The 16840-nt window shown below is 41.9% G+C and overlaps 1 pseudogene; it reads left to right on the forward strand.

The window, feature by feature from the left end:
- The first annotated feature begins 1501 nt into the window (after nt 1-1501).
- Nucleotides 1502-16737, forward strand: LOC135530987 (acetylcholine receptor subunit alpha-like; annotated as a pseudogene).
- The last annotated feature ends 103 nt before the right edge of the window (nt 16738-16840 follow it).

Raw genomic sequence — 16840 nt, forward strand, 5'->3', positions numbered from 1 at the left:
GAAGAACAAAAACTCAACTACTTTGAGAAGAACAACATAGGCAGGTCAAGGTTCAAACAAATTTGGAAAAGAGAATTAAATTGAATGAGTCATCATTTCCATAGTGTCTGTAAAGTCCTTGCTGTTCACACCCACTCCACTGGGTAAAACTGGTTGAATCCACGTTGTTGCCATGTCATTTCCATAGTGTCTGTAAAGTCATTGCTGTTCACATCCACTCCACTGGGTAAAACTGGTTGAATCCACGTTGTTGCCATGTCATTTCCATAGTGTCTGTAAAGTCCTTGCTGTTCACACCCACTCCACTGGGTAAAACTGGTTGAATCCACGTTGTTGCCATGTCATTTCCATAGTGTCTGTAAAGTCCTTGCTGTTCACACCCACTCCACTGGGTAAAACTGGTTGAATCCACGTTGTTGCCATGTCATTTCCATAGTGTCTGTAAAGTCCTTGCTGTTCACACCCACTCCACTGGGTAAAACTGGTTGAATCCACGTTGTTGCCATGTCATTTCCATAGTGTCTGTAAAGTCCTTGCTGTTCACACCCACTCCACTGGGTAAAACTGGTTGAATCCACGTTGTTGCCATGTCATTTCCATAGTGTCTGTAAAGTCCTTGCTGTTCACACCCACTCCACTGGGTAAAACTGGTTGAATCCACGTTGTTGCCATGTCATTTCCATAGTGTCTGTAAAGTCCTTGCTGTTCACACCCACTCCACTGGGTAAAACTGGTTGAATCCACGTTGTTGCCATGTCATTTCCATAGTGTCTGTAAAGTCATTGCTGTTCACATCCACTCCACTGGGTAAAACTGGTTGAATCCACGTTGTTGCCATGTCATTTCCATAGTGTCTGTAAAGTCCTTGCTGTTCACACCCACTCCACTGGGTAAAACTGGTTGAATCCACGTTGTTGCCATGTCATTTCCATAGTGTCTGTAAAGTCCTTGCTGTTCAACCCACTCCACTGGGTAAAACTGGTTGAATCCACGTTGTTGCCATGTCATTTCCATAGTGTCTGTAAAGTCCTTGCTGTTCACATCCACTCCACTGGGTAAAACTGGTTGAATCCACGTTGTTGCCATGTCATTTCCATAGTGTCTGTAAAGTCCTTGCTGTTCACACCCACTCCACTGGGTAAAACTGGTTGAATCCACGTTGTTGCCATGTCATTTCCATAGTGTCTGTAAAGTCATTGCTGTTCACCCACTCCACTGGGTAAAACTGGTTGAAACATGTCAAACAACAACAATTCAATGTGATGACTTTGAATCAGGTGAAAAACTGGACATTTTTTTGTTGAATTCACATTGAAATCACGTTAGTTGACAACTCAACCAAATGTAAATCAAAACTAGACGTTGACCTGGTGCCTGTGCCCAGTCATATTTGTGGTTCTGGTGAAGGGGGTGGTGAGTTCCCGACAGAGTAGACCATGACATCCTGACAGGAGAAGCAGCACGTGTGAAAGTACCTCTCACACTCCCAGTGAGCAGCTGTCCCCCAGTACCACATGCTGTCTGGCTGCTACTGGGGATTCAACAATAGCTCAGTCCTACTGCCCCAGAGACCACAGCCCAGCAGAGTAGAGCACAGATAAGCAGAGAGAGACCATGTTGGGATAGGATCTAGTCTGTTACAAGATTAGAGGCCCAGAGTAGAGCAGAACAGAGTAGAACAGATTAGAGAAGAGAAGAGCAGAGTAGAACAGGGAAGAGAACAGAGCAGGTTAGAGGACTCCAACTGCCGTTTGGTTGACAACACAACCCAGGTTATAAAGATATAACCAGTCATAGAACATATAAACCGTCATATTATTTAACAGATGTTTTATTTGAAGGTACACCCTCTTCTTGTTGGGATTCTGGTTGTTATAGCAGGTGAGTTATAACCCTTTGGCATGCTTTACCTTCACCTTTTGACCTATACCAGTTTTGCTGATGTGTGTTTGATTGCAGTGTTTATTGATCAGAAACACTTTTGAAATGAATCACTTGTTATTCAACCCAAACTGGATAAACATGTCAATGTTCTAGAGTCAGTTTTGAGTCGGTCTTACGTTAAACCAGAGAGGACATGATTGACAGGTACAAGTGCAATGTCCCTCCTTCCATCTAGAGCTGTGTGTAAATCTCAGCGTGTCTGCTTTTTTGCAACCAGAATGCAGAGCAGGTTTTGAAGGGAGTTACGACGTTACTTAAATGTATACAATTGTGTAGATATATATGGTATGGCACGGATCTCTATAGGATCATTTTCAATGGTAGAAGAGGATGTAGCCAGTTAGTGATAATGAGGTATATAATGTGTGATAATGAGGTATATGATGTGTGATAATGAGGTATTTGATGTGTGATAATGAGATATATTATGTGGGATAACGAGGTATATAATGTGGGGATAATGAGGTATATGATATGTGATAATGAGGTATATTATGTGGGATAATGAGATCTATAATGTGGGATAATGAGGTATATAATGTGTGATAATGAGGTATATGATGTGTGATAATGAGGTATATGATGGTATATGATGTGTGATAATGAGGTATATGATGTGTGATAATGAGGTATATGATGTGTGATAATGAGGTATATGATGTGTGATAACAGAGTCATATAATGTGTGATAATGAGGTATATCATGTGGAGATAATGAGGTATATGATGTGGGATAATGATGTATATGTGATGTGTGATAATGAAGGTATATGATATGTGATAATGAGGTATATGATGTGTGATAATGAGGTATATGATGTGGGATAATGAGGTATATGATGTGGGATAATGAGGTATATAATGTGGGAATAATAAGGTATATGATGTGATAATAAAGTATAAATGTGGGATAATGAGGTATATAATGTGGGGATAATGAGGTATATGATGTGTGATAATGAGGTATATGATAATGAGGGAATATAATGTGGGGATAATGGGGTATATGATGTGTGATAATGAGGTATATGATGTGGGATAATGAGGTATATGATGTGTGATACAGAGTCATATGATGTGTGATAATGAGGGATAATATATATGATGGGGATAATGAAGTATATGATGTGGGATAATGAGGTATATGATGTGGGATAATGAGGAATATAATGTGGGGATAATATATGATGTGGGATAATGTGATGTGGGATAATGGGTATATAATGTGGGATAATGAAGTATATAATGTGTAATAATGTGGGATAATGAGGTATATGATGTGGGGATAATGAGGTATATGATGTGGGATAATGAAGTATATATAATGTGTATATAATGAGGTATATGATGTGCTATACTGAGGGATAATGAGGTATATGATGTGGGATAATGGGGTATATACTGTGGGATAATGGGGTATATAATGTGTGATAATATCAACTTCCTAGTCTATAAACGTTGTGATAATCCAGAACAACTCTTAACTAACAGCATGGTCTCTAAAAATAGGCATAGTCCTGGTGGATCATCTTTCCCAGCCTGATAAATGCTTGGTCTATGTGTCATGAATTCCTGCTGGTCCACGTTGACTCAGCTGCTCTCTGCATTGTTGCTTTAGCCCCATCAGCGCTAAGCCGACACTACAACAAGTAGGCTTAAAGTATGCCCACTTACTTTAGAGAACTTATAAAGTGTGGTTCATTCACTTAAGATAATGAAATGAAGAGATAACGCTTCTACACCCGGGTTCTCATGAGTTCCCCATGTGCTTTCTCAGATAGCAAATATATTTTTGAGAGTGTGCGTGTGTCTATATTAGATATAGCCTTGACTATTCATCTTCGGTGTGTGTGTGTGTGTGTGTGTGTGTGTGTGTGTGTGTGTGTGCGTGCGTGCGTGCGTGCGTGTGTGTGTGTGTGTGTGTGTGTGCGTGCGTGTGTGTGTGTTGTGCAGGTTCAGCCAGGTGTTCAGAAGATGAGACACGTCTGGTTAAAACCCTGTTCACCGGCTATAACAAGGTGGTCCGCCCTGTCAATCACTTCAGAGATCCGGTGGTGGTGACCGTAGGCTTGCAGCTCATCCAGCTCATTAGTGTGGTGAGGAAAACAGGACCGCTTATAGGACTGGACATGGGTCCTTCTTCTTCTTCTTCTTCTTCTTCTTCTTCTTCTTCTTCTTCATCTTCTTCTTCTTCTTCTTCTTCTTCTTCTTCTTCTTCTCTTTTCTCCTTCTTCTTCTTCTTCTCCTTCTTCTTCTTCTTCTTCTTCTTCTTCTTCTTCTTCTTCTTCTTCTTCTTCTTCTTCTTCTTCTTCTCCTTCTTCTTCTTCTTCTTCTTCTTCTTCTTCTTCTTCTTCTTCTTCTTCTTCTTCTTCTTCTCCTTCTTCTTCTTCTTCTTCTTCTTCTTCTCCTTCTCCTTCTTCTCCTTCTCCTTCTTCTCCTTCTCCTTCTTCTTCTTCTTCTTCTTCTTCTTCTTCTTCTTCTTCTTCTTCTTCTTCTTCTTCTTCTTCTTCTTCTTATACAAAGTCTCTTCCCTTGTCTTTGTCAGGATGAAGTCAATCAAATTGTGACCAGTAATGTTCGTCTGAAACAGGTATGGTTTCTCACTGTCGTTTTTGTGGTTGTGTTGTACTTAGATATGAGAGGTTGTGTTGTACTCAGATATGGGAGGATGTGTTGTACTCAGATATGGGAGGTTGTGTTGTACTCAGATATGAGAGGATGTGTTGTACTCAGATATGGGAGGTTGTGTTGTATTTAGATATGGGAGGTTGTGTTGTACTCAGATATGGGAGGTTGTGTTGTATTTAGATATGGGAGGTTGTGTTGATGGAGGTTGTGTTGTACTCAGAAATGGGGGAGGTTGTGTTGTATTTAGATATGGGAGGTTGTGTTGTACTCAGATATGGGAGGTTGTGTTGTAGATATAGGAGGTTGTGTTGTATTTAGATATGGGAGGTTGTGTTGTACAGATATGGGAGTTGTGTTGTACTGGGAGGTTGTGTTGTACTCAGATATGTTGGAGGTTGTGTTGTATTTAGATATGGGAGGTTGTGTTGTACTCAGATATGGGAGGTTGTGTTGTACTCAGATATGGGAGGTTGTGTTGTATGTAGATATGGGAGGTTGTGTTGTACTCAGATATGGGAGGTTGTGTTGTATTTAGATATGGGAGGTTGTGTTGTACTCAGATATGGGAGGTTGTGTTGTACTCAGATATGGGAGGTTGTGTTGTATTTAGATATGGGAGGTTGTGTTGTACTCAGATATGGGAGGTTGTGTTGTATTTAGATATGGGAGGTTGTGTTGTATTTAGATATGGGAGGTTGTGTTGTACTCAGATATATGTTGGAGGTTGTGTTGTACTCAGATATGGGAGGTTGTGTTGAATGTAGATATGGGAGGTTGTGTTGTACTCAGATATGGGAGGTTGTGTTGTATTTAGATATGGGAGGTTGTGTTGTACTCAGATATGGGAGGTTGTGTTGTACTCAGATATGGGAGGTTGTGTTGTACTCAGATATGGGAGGTTGTGTTGTACTCAGATATGGGAGGTTGTGTTGTACTCAGATATGGGAGGTTGTGTTGTATTTTGATATGGGAGGTTGTGTTGTATTTAGATATGGGAGGTTGTGTTGTACTCAGATATGGGAGGTTGTGTTGTACTCAGATATGGGAGGTTGTGTTGTACTCAGATATGGGAGGTTGTGTTGTACTCAGATATGGGAGGTTGTGTTGTATTTTGATATGGGAGGTTGTGTTGTACTCAGATATGGGAGGATGTGTTGTACTCAGATATGGGAGGTTGTGTTGTACTCAGATATGGGAGGTTGTGTTGTACTCAGATATGGGAGGTTGTGTTGTACTCAGATATGGGAGGTTGTGTTGTACTCAGATATGGGAGGTTGTGTTGTATATGGGAGGTTGTGTTGTATTTAGATATGGGAGGTTGTGTTGTATATGGGAGGTTGTGTTGTACTCAGATATGGGAGGTTGTGTTGTACTCAGATATGGGAGGTTGTGTTGTACTCAGATATGGGAGGTTGTGTTGTATTTAGATATGGGAGGTTGTGTTGTACTCAGATATGGGAGGTTGTGTTGTACTCAGATATGGGAGGTTGTGTTGTACTCAGATATGGGAGGTTGTGTTGTACTCAGATATGGGAGGTTGTGTTGTACTCAGATATGGGAGGTTGTGTTGTATTTAGATATGGGAGGTTGTGTTGTACTCAGATATGGGAGGTTGTGTTGTACTCAGATATGGGAGGTTGTGTTGTACTCAGATATGGGAGGTTGTGTTGTACTCAGATATGTGAGGTTGTGTTGTACTCAGATATGGGAGGTTGTGTTGTACTCAGATATGGGAGGTTGTGTTGTACTCAGATATGGGAGGTTGTGTTGTACTCAGATATGGGAGGACGTGAATCTGAAGTGGAACCCTGATGATTATAGTGGAATTAAGAAGATCAGAATTCCTTCTACAGACATCTGGCGTCCCGACCTCGTGCTCTATAACAAGTAAGAACCAGTCCATCTTTTACTTTGACCGATGTACAGTATTCATTGACTTGCTGAGGCCTATTAGATAAGACCTCTTCAGAAGCTAGTCTATTCCTGAAGGGCAGCTAGTGATAGAGACCAAAGGGGATTACATTGAAATGTTTTCTTTATTTAAACTTTATTTAACTGGGCAAGTCCGTTAAGAACAAATTCTTATTTACAACGACGGCCTAAGCCGGCCAAACCCTAACACGGACGACGCTGGGCCCATTGTGCGCGCCCTATGGGACTCCCAATCAAGGTCGGTTGTGATACAGCCTGGAATCAAACCAGGATGTCTGTAGTGACGCCTCTAACACTGATATGCAGTGCCTTAGACAGCTGCGGCTTTAACCCCAAACAGCAAGCAATGCAGATGTAGAAGCACGGTGGCTAGGAAAAACTCCCTAGAAAGGCAGGAACCTAGAAAGAAACCTAGAGAGGCACCAGGCTCTGAGGGGTGGCTAGTCCTCTTCTGGCTGTGCCGGGTGGAGATTATAACAGAACATGGCCAAGATGTTCAAACGTTCCTAGATGACCAGCAGGGTCAAGGTCACAGTGGTTGTCGGGTGAAACAGGTCAGCACCTCAGGAGTAAATGTCAGTTGGCTTTAAATAGCCGAACATTCAGAGTTAGAGACAGCAGGTGCAGTAGAGAGAGACAGTCATAGGTGAAATATTATAGTTAGTGGTTTTATCATTTGATTATGCTATGTTTAGAAAGCATATAAGTCATTTCAAGCCTTAGTCATACAGTTTTGTTGAATAGGAAATACATCATATAATATATTTCATATTTATATCAAATTTGTTTCATATTTGTACTGTGTACTTATGTCCTCCAAAGGGACGACACCTCAGCAATGTACAACTATTTTTACCAGAAAGGTGAGATGTTAGCCTTTGCGTATGCAACATTACTAGTTATTGTTTATGGCCCTCTCATGAAATAATATATTTTGGGAATTACGTGGATTAAATTTTTGATGACATTTAGTTACATTTAACTGGTTGTCTTTAATCTACCTCAACTTTTGTCTATCACCCATGAAACAACATGTTTGGCATAATTGAGTTGTTTTCAGCATTCCCTGATGATCTAATCAGGCTAACACAATTCCCCATGGGAATCTATTGATTCTGATGCTAATGTGTGAAATTGCAAAATTACGTACTTACCTAATTTGTTTGATATTAATAGTAAACGATAATATATTTAACTAAGAGTAAGACTGACTCTAGTTTCCTGTAGCTAGTCTGGGCACTGAGGACATGGGTGATACTAGAGGGTGATACATCTGTCCTGACACATTATATTCTATGATCAGTGGGGCACTGAGGACATGGGTGATACTAGAGGGTGATACATCTGTCCTGACACATTATATTCTATGATCAGTGGGGCACTGAGGACATGGGTGATACTAGAAGGTGATACATCTGTCCTGACACATTATATTCTATGATCAGTGGGGCACTGAGGACATGGGTGATACTAGAGGGTGATACATCTGTCCTGACACATTATATTCTATGATCAGTGGGGCACTGAGGACATGGGTGATACTAGAGGGTGATACATATGTCCTGACACATTATATTCTATGATCAGTGGGGCACTGAGAACATGGGTTATACTAGAGGGTGATACATCTGTCCTGACACATTATATTCTATGATCAGTGGGGCACTGAGGACATGGGTTATACTAGAGGGTGATACATCTGTCCTGACACATTATATTCTATGATCAGTGGGGCACTGAGGACATGGGTTATACTAGAGGGTGATACATCTGTCCTGACACATTATATTATATGATCAGTGGTGCACTGAGGACATGGGTGATACTAGAGGGTGATACATCTGTCCTGACACATTATATTCTATGATCAGTGGGGCACTGAGGAAGATGTATTCCATGGACAGGATGTGGGGTGGTTTTAACTGAGATAGAGATCGCCTGGAGGAACAGAACAAAGGCCTCAGTATTTCTGATTATCCTGGCATCTGGGACACTGCAGATGACCAGAGGATGAACCCAAAGTGGCTTATGGTGCCCCCAATCTATATGGGAGGGGTGGAACAAAGTATTCTGGATAGTAGCTATATAAACTGTGCATTGTCTGTAAAGGGAAGGCTCTCAGTCCAATGTTCAAGACTGTTGGGCTGACAATTTCATTATTGCAATAATTAATAATCAATATTAAATAAAAATGATTGTTTGAAGAAATGACCAAGTCTCTCTCAGTACTGAATTTCCACGTCATTTGTCAATTTATCCCTGCAGTGCAGATGGAGACTTTGGTTAGCTTAGCGGGCTAACGCAAGAGCCCATAGGAATCCATTGACTCCGATGCTAACGAGTCAATCCTCTCCACTTCCTGCAATGCAGATGGAGACTTTGGTTAGCTTAGCAGGCTAACGCAAGAGCCCCATAGGATTCCATTGACTCCGATGCTAACGAGTCAATCCTCTCCACTTCCTGCAGTGCAGATGGAGACTTTAGTTAGCTTAGCAGGCTGACGCAAGAGCCCCATAGGATTCCATTGACTCCGATGCTAACGAGTCAATCCTCTCCACTTCCTGCAGTGCAGATGGAGACTTTGGTTAGCTTAGCAGGCTAACGCAAGAGCCCATAGGAATCCATTGACTCCGATGCTAACGAGTCAATCCTCTCCACTTCCTGCAGTGCAGATGGAGACTTTGGTTAACTTAGCAGGCTAACACAAGAGCCCATAGGAATCCATTGACTCCGATGCTAACGAGTCAATCCTCTCCACTTCCTGCAGTGCAGATGGAGACTTTGCAATCGTCCATGAGACCAAGGTGCTGCTGGAGCACACAGGTCTGATCACCTGGAACCCTCCGGCCATCTTTAAGAGCTACTGTGAGATCATTGTGCTTCACTTCCCCTTCGACCTGCAGAACTGCAGTATGAAGCTGGGGACATGGACCTACGACGGCAACCTGGTAGTGGTCAACCCGGTAAGAAGTTTGAAAAGCACAAATATCCAAAAAGCACATCTGAAAATGTTCCAAGAATCCCATGAAAATGAGTATAAATAGTAACAATCCCATTAAAAGGAGTAGAAATAAAAGCAATCCCATGAAAAGGAGTAGAAATAGTAACAATCCCATGAAAAAGAGTAGAAATAGAAGCAATCCCATGAAAAGGAGTAGAAATAGAAGCAATCCCATGAAAAGGAGTAGAAATAAATGCAATTCATGAAAATGAGTAGACATATTAACAATCCCATGAAAAGGAGTAAAAATAAATGCAATCCATGAAAATGAGTAGAAATAGTAACAATCCCATGAAAAGGAGTAGAAATAGAAGCAATCCCATGAAAAGGAGTAGAAATAGAAGCAATCCCATGAAAAGGAGTAGAAATAGTAACAATCCCACGAAAAAGAGTATAAATATTAACAATCCCATGAAAAGGAGTAGAAATAGAAGCAATCCATGAAAAAGAGTAGAAATAGTAACAATCCCATGAAAAGGAGTCACAATAGTAACAACCCCATGAAAAGGAATAAAAATAGAAGCAATCCCATGAAAAGGAGTAGAAATAGAAGCAATCCCATGAAAACAAGTAGAAATAGAAGCAATCCCATGAAAAGGAGTAGAAATAGAAGCAATCCCATGAAAAAGAGTAGAAATAGTAACAATCCCATGAAAAAGAGTAGAAATAGTAACAATCCCATGTAAAGGAGTAGAAATAGAAGCAATCCCATGAAAAGGAGTAGAAATAGAAGTAATCCCATGAAAATGAGTAGAAATAGTAACAATCCCATGAAAAAGAGTAGAAATAGTAACAATCCCATGAAAAGGAATAGAAATAGAAGCAATCCCATGAAAAGGAGTAGAAATAGAAGCAATCCCATGAAAAGGAGTAGAAATAGAAGCAATCCCATGAAAATGAGTAGAAATAGTAACAATCCCATGAAAAAGAGTAGAAATAGTAACAATCCCATGAAAAAGAGTAGAAATAGTAACAACCCCATGAAAAGGAATAGAAATAGAACAATCCCATGAAAAAGAGTAGAAATAGAAGCAATCCCATGAAAAGGAATAGAAATAGAAGCAATCCCATGTTAGAAATAGAAGCAATCCCATGAAAATGAGTAGAAATACCAGCAATCCCATGACAAATGTGAATAGAAATAGAAAAAGCAATCCCATATGAAAATAAGTAGAAATAGAATCTTAATAACCATGAAAAGGAGTAGAAATAGAAGTAATCCCATGAAAATGAGTAGAAATAGTAACAATCCCATGAAAAAGAGTAGAAATAGTAACAATCCCATGAAAAAGAGCTAGAAACTAGTAACAATGCCTGCTGCCCTGAAAGGACCCTAGATATCACCTACCACCCTGTTGCTAGGCTGCCTCTCATAGTTTAAACCAGCCTCATCCAACATAATGCTGTTCTCCTTCCTGACTGGATGGGAAAAAATAATTGTCATCCCATATGAACTAATGGTAGGCCTGCTTATCTTAATTTAACCAGACTGGTCTTTGACCCTAGCCCTGTACGGACCCTGGTAGGCCTGCTGTTCTCCTTCCTGTCCTGACCTGGTAACTTCATCCCCACTGACTCTGAGGCCTGCAGGACTATTCCTGGAAGCACTGGTGTACTCCCCATGACCTGCTGCCCTGACACACCCTACCTGGATCTTCACCTCCCCACTTCCTGATGCTGAGGCCTGCTGTTCTCCTTCCTGACTGGACTGGTCTTCATCCCCTGCATGCTGTTCTCCTTCCTGACTGGACTGGTCTTCTACCTCCCCACTGACTCTGGTAGGCCTGCTGTTCTCCTTCCTGACTGGACTGGTCTTCTACCTCCCCACTGACTCTGGTAGGCCTGCTGTTCTCCTTCCTGACTGGACTGGTCTTCTACCTCCCCACTGACTCTGGTAGGCCTGCTGTTCTCCTTCCTGACTGGACTGGTCTTCTACCTCCCCACTGACTCTGGTAGGCCTGCTGTTCTCCTTCCTGACTGGACTGGTCTTCTACCTCCCCACTGACTCTGGTAGGCCTGCTGTTCTCCTTCCTGACTAGACTGGTCTTCTACCTCCCCACTGACTCTGGTAGGCCTGCTGTTCTCCTTCCTGACTAGACTGGTCTTTTTGACTGACTCTGGTAGACTTGCTGAAAATTCAAATTCACAAATTTCCCCACATTTACATATAATGGAAATGTGTCTTTTCTTGGCTGACTCACGTAGTGTACAATACATTTAAAACAACAATCCCCACAAGCCGTGGACCAATTGCTCTTGGGTCTGTCGAACGCTTTCACAAAGGCAGTAACAGTTTCTCATTAAATAGTCCTGAAAGTGTTACCAGCTGTTTGAATAGATCAAATATGTCAGTGGTTTTAGAGTAGTATTGCTGCAGTGTATTGTTGTGTTTGACTCCTCTAACCATGTCTCTGTATGTAAGAAGATGACCCTGTCTATATGTCCTGCTGTCTCCGACTGTGGTCTTGTTGTGATGTTTGTTGTTGTTGTTGACTCCAGTGTCTCTGTTCCATACAGGTGAGAAGATGACCCTGTCTATCTGTCCTGCTGTCTTCAACTGTGGTCTTGTTGTTGTTAATGTTGATGATGTTGTTGTTGTTGTTGTTGTTGACTCCAGTTTCTCTGTTCCATACAGGTGAGAAGATGACCCTGTCTATCTGTCCTGCTGTCTTCGACTGTGGTCTTTTTGTTGTTGTTAATGTTGATGTTGTTGTTGATGTTGTTGTTGTTTTTGATGATGTTGTTGATGTTGATGTTGTTGTTGTTGACTCCTGTGTCTCTGCTCCATACAGGTGAGAAGATGACCCTGTCTATCTGTCCTGCTGTCTCTCACTGTGGTCTTGTTGTTGTTGTTGACACCAGTGTCTCTGGTCCATACAGGTGAGAAGATGACCCTGTCTATCTCTGTCCTGCTGTCTCTCACTGTGTTTCTGCTGGTCATCGTGGAGCTCATCCCCTCCACCTCCAGTGCGGTGCCTCTCATTGGGAAGTACATGCTCTTCACCATGGTCTTCGTCATAGCCTCCATCGTCATCACCGTCATCGTCATCAACACACACCACCGCTCTCCCAGTACACACACAATGCCCCAGTGGGTCCGCAAGGTAGGTCAACCGACCGACCGACCGACCGATCGATCAATAAATCCATCAGTCAGTCAGTCAATCAGTCAGTCAATAAATAAATCAGTCAGTCAATCAATCAGTCAATCAATAAGTCAGTCAATCAATCAGTCAGTCAATCAATCAATCAGTCAGTCAGTCAGTCAGTCAGTCAATCAATCAGTCAATCAGTCAGCCAGTCAGTCAGTCAGTCAGTCAGTCAGTCAATCAATCAGTCAATCAATCAGTCAATCAATCAGTCAGTCAATCAGTCAGTCAGTCAATCAGTCAATCAATCAATCAGTCAGTCAGTCAATAAATCAGTCAATCAGTTAATAATCAGTCAGTCAATCAATAAATCAGTCAGTCAGTCAGTCAGTTAGTCAGTCAATAATTCAATAAATAAATTAGTCAGTCAGTAAATAAATAAATCAGTCAGTCAGTCAATAAATAAATGAGTCAGTCAATCAATAAATCAATCAGCCAGTCAATCAAGATAGGTCAACCAACCGACCGATCGATAAATCAATCAGTCAGTCAATCAGTCAGTCAGTCAGTCGGTCAATAAATCAGTCAATAAGGCAGTCAATCAGTCAGTCAATAAATCAGTCAGTCAATAAATCAGTCAATAAATCAATCAGTCAGTCAGTCAATAAATCAATAAATCAACAAATCAATCAGTCAGTCAATCAAGGTAGGTCAACCAACCGACCGACCGATCTATCGATCAATAAATCAATCAGTCAATCAGTCAGTCAGTCAGTGAATAAGTTAGTCAGTCAATCAGTCAGTCAATCAATCAGTCAATAAATCAGTCAGTCAGTCAATAAGTTAGTCAGTCAATCAGTCAGTCAGTCGGTCAATAAATCAGTCAATCAGTCAATCAATTAATCAGTCAATAAATCAATCAATCAGTCAGTCAATAAATAAATAAATCAGTCAGTCAGTTAATCAATCAGTCAGTCCATCAAGGTAGGTCAACCAACCGACTGACCGATCGATAAATCAATCGATCAAAATCAATCAATCAATCAGTCAGTCAGTCAATCAATCAGTCAGTCAGCCAGTCAATAAATCAATCAGTCAATAAATAAATCAGTCAGTCAGTCAGTCAATAAATTAGTCAATCAATAAATCAATCAGTCAATCAATAAATCAATCAGCAGTCAATCAGTCAATCAGTCAATAAATCAATCAGTCAATCAATGTCAGTCAGTCAGTCAATCAGTCAATATATCAATCAGTCAGTCAATCAATAAATCAATCAATCAATCAATCAAGTAGGTAGACTAGGTACAATGGACAAAGTGAATGTCAGCACATCTCATTCCTAATTTAGCGATGTCAGTACAACATCTAGTGGTGTCCTAGTTTTCAGACCCCTTGGTGTGATGGCCGTGACATTGGATTGTCACGCTCCCCCCTAAATTCTCTGTGTATTCAGTTGGGCTTTTGGGGTTTTCTCTTGGCTGCACTGCCACCTGGTGGTGCTAATGCAATATGTCATGTATTTTGTCAGGTGTTAGTGACATTCTGCTTTCGGCCATTTAGAACAGTGGTTCCCAACCTTTTTGGGTTACTGTTCCACCAACGGAATTCTGCTCTGCCCGGAGTACCCCTGAAGTACCCCCTCTTGTGCATTTGACCAGTAAGCCGGTGGTTTCATGAGTCTTCTCAGGTACCATATGTGGAAAGACCAAGTACCCCCAGGGGTCCTAGTACCTCTGGTTGGCCACCACTGATTTAGAACCCCGCAGCTCTCAGCAGCCTCTCTAGCGGGGCTCTCCTTTGAGAGACAGGAAGTCGTTAAGAACAGTCTGTCTGTCTGTCTGTCTGTCTGTCTGTCTGTCTGTCTGTCCTATTTCTGACTTTAGCTGAGTCATTTGAGTAATGGCATGTCAGGTTAGTCAGTTTATTCATTGAGTACTCATGGTTTTATGGTTGATGTACGTGATCTTGATTATCATGAAAAATATGTTAGTCCCCCAATACAGTATTATGTGCTTTACAGTACTTTGTGTTACTCATTACAATGTATTTATAGTCATTCATGTACTATATATAACTTGTGTTACTCAATACAATGTATCTACAGTAATTAGTGTACTGTATATAACTTGTGTTACTCAAGACAATGTATCTACAGTAATTAGTGTACTATATATAACTTGTGTTACTCAATACAATGTATCTACAGTAATTAGTGTACTGTATATAACTTGTGTTACTCAAGACAATGTATCTACAGTAATTAGTGTACTGTATATAACTTGTGTTACTCAAGACAATGTATTTATAATCTGTATTCTTGTGTTACTCAAGACAATGTATATAGTAATTTGTGTTAACTCAATACAATGTATTTACAGTAATTAGTGTACTATATATAACTTGTGTTACTCATTACAATGTATTTACCATAATTGATTTACTGTACATTTCTTTGTGTTACTCATTACAATGTATTTACAGTAATTGATGTACTGTACAGTACTTTGTGTTATTCGTTACAATGTTTTTACAGTAATTGATTTACTTTAGATGACGTCTTGTTACTCATTACAATGTATTTTCCTGTATTTCAGATTTTCATCGACACCATCCCCAATTTCATGTTCTTCTCGACAATGAAGCGTCCATCCAGGGACAGGCAGGAGAAGAGGATCCACCCGGCTGACTTTGACATCTCCGACATCTCGGGCAAGCCTGCCCCTGCCTCTGTCACCTTCCAGTCCCCCATCACCAAGAACCCGGATGTCCGCAGTGCCATCGAGGGGGTCAAGTACATCGCAGAGACCATGAAGTCTGATGAAGAGTCCAACAATGTAAGAATAGGATCTCAGAAAGCATTTATGGAACTCATGTCTGTCTGTCTGTCTGTCTGTCTGTCTGTCTGTCTGTCTGTCTGTCTGTCTGTCTGAGTCTGTCTGTCTGTCTGTCTGGCTGTCTGTCTGTCTGTCTGTCTGTCTGTCTGTCTGTCTGTCTGTCTGTCTGTCTGTCTGTCTGTCTGTCTGAGTCTGTCTGTCTGTCTGTCCGTCCGTCCGTCCGTCCGTCTATCTTTTGAGCTTTCATGTTTTAATGTTGTGTGGCTAATACAAAAACGAATTGTCTTGAAAATGTTAATGACTCAACTCTCTCTCTATTCTCTCTCTCCTCACATCACCTCCCTCTCTCTCTCTCTCTCTCTCTATTCTCTCCTCTCCTCACATCATCACCTCTCTCTCTATTCTCTCCATTCTCTCCTCACATCACCTCTTTCTCTCTCTCTCTCTCTCTCCCCCTCTCTCTCTCTCTATTCTCTCCCCCTCACATCTCCTCTCTCTCTCTATTTCTCTCCTCACATCACCTCTCTCTCTCTCTCTCCTCACCCCCTCTCCCTCTCTCTATTCTCTCTCTCTCTCTCATCACCTCTCCTCTCTCTATTCTCTCCTCACATCACCCCCTCTCTCTCTCTCTCTCTCTCTCTCTCTCCTCACCCCCTCGCGCTCTCTCGCTCTCTCCTCACCCCCCCTCTCTCTCTCTCTATTCTCTCCTCACATCACATCTCTCTCTCTCTCTCTCTCTCCTCTCCCACCCCCTCTCTCTCTCTCTCTCTCCCTCTCTCCTCACCCCCCCTCTCTCTCTCTCTCTCCCTCTCTCTCTCTCCTCACCCCCTCTCTCTCTCTCTCTCTCATCTCTCCTCTCTCTTCCCTCTTTACCTTTCACCCCCTCCTCTCTCTTCCCTCCTCTCTCTCCTCACCTTTCACCCCCTCCTCTCTCTCCTCACCTTTCACCCCCTCCTCTCTCTTCCCTCCTCTCTCTCCTCACCTTTCACCCCCTCCTCTCTCTTCCCTCCTCTCTCTCCTCACCTTTCACCCCCTCCTCTCTCTTCCCTCCTCTCTGTCCTCACCTTTCACCCTCCTCTCTCTTCCCTCCTCTCTCAGGCTGCTGAGGAGTGGAAGTTTGTAGCCATGGTCCTGGACCACATCTTGCTGTGTGTGTTCATGGCTGTGTGTATCATCGGCACCATGGGAGTGTTCGCTGGACCCCTCATTGAGCTGAGCATGCAGGGCTAAAGGAGAGGCCTAGCCGGAGTCATCGTGCTCTGGCCACACCCTGGTTCTCCCGCTCGCTCTGACACCTGTCTGCTGTGCCTCTCCCCGACTCATCTGGAAATGACAATCAATCGATTGATTGGATCGTTGATTGAATGTAACTGGTCCAGTGAGGTGTGTTGTTATTGTTAGCTTCTTTT

The sequence above is a fragment of the Oncorhynchus masou genome, unplaced genomic scaffold (assembly GCF_036934945.1).
Source record: "Oncorhynchus masou masou isolate Uvic2021 unplaced genomic scaffold, UVic_Omas_1.1 unplaced_scaffold_1477, whole genome shotgun sequence".
Taxonomy (NCBI): domain Eukaryota; kingdom Metazoa; phylum Chordata; class Actinopteri; order Salmoniformes; family Salmonidae; genus Oncorhynchus; species Oncorhynchus masou.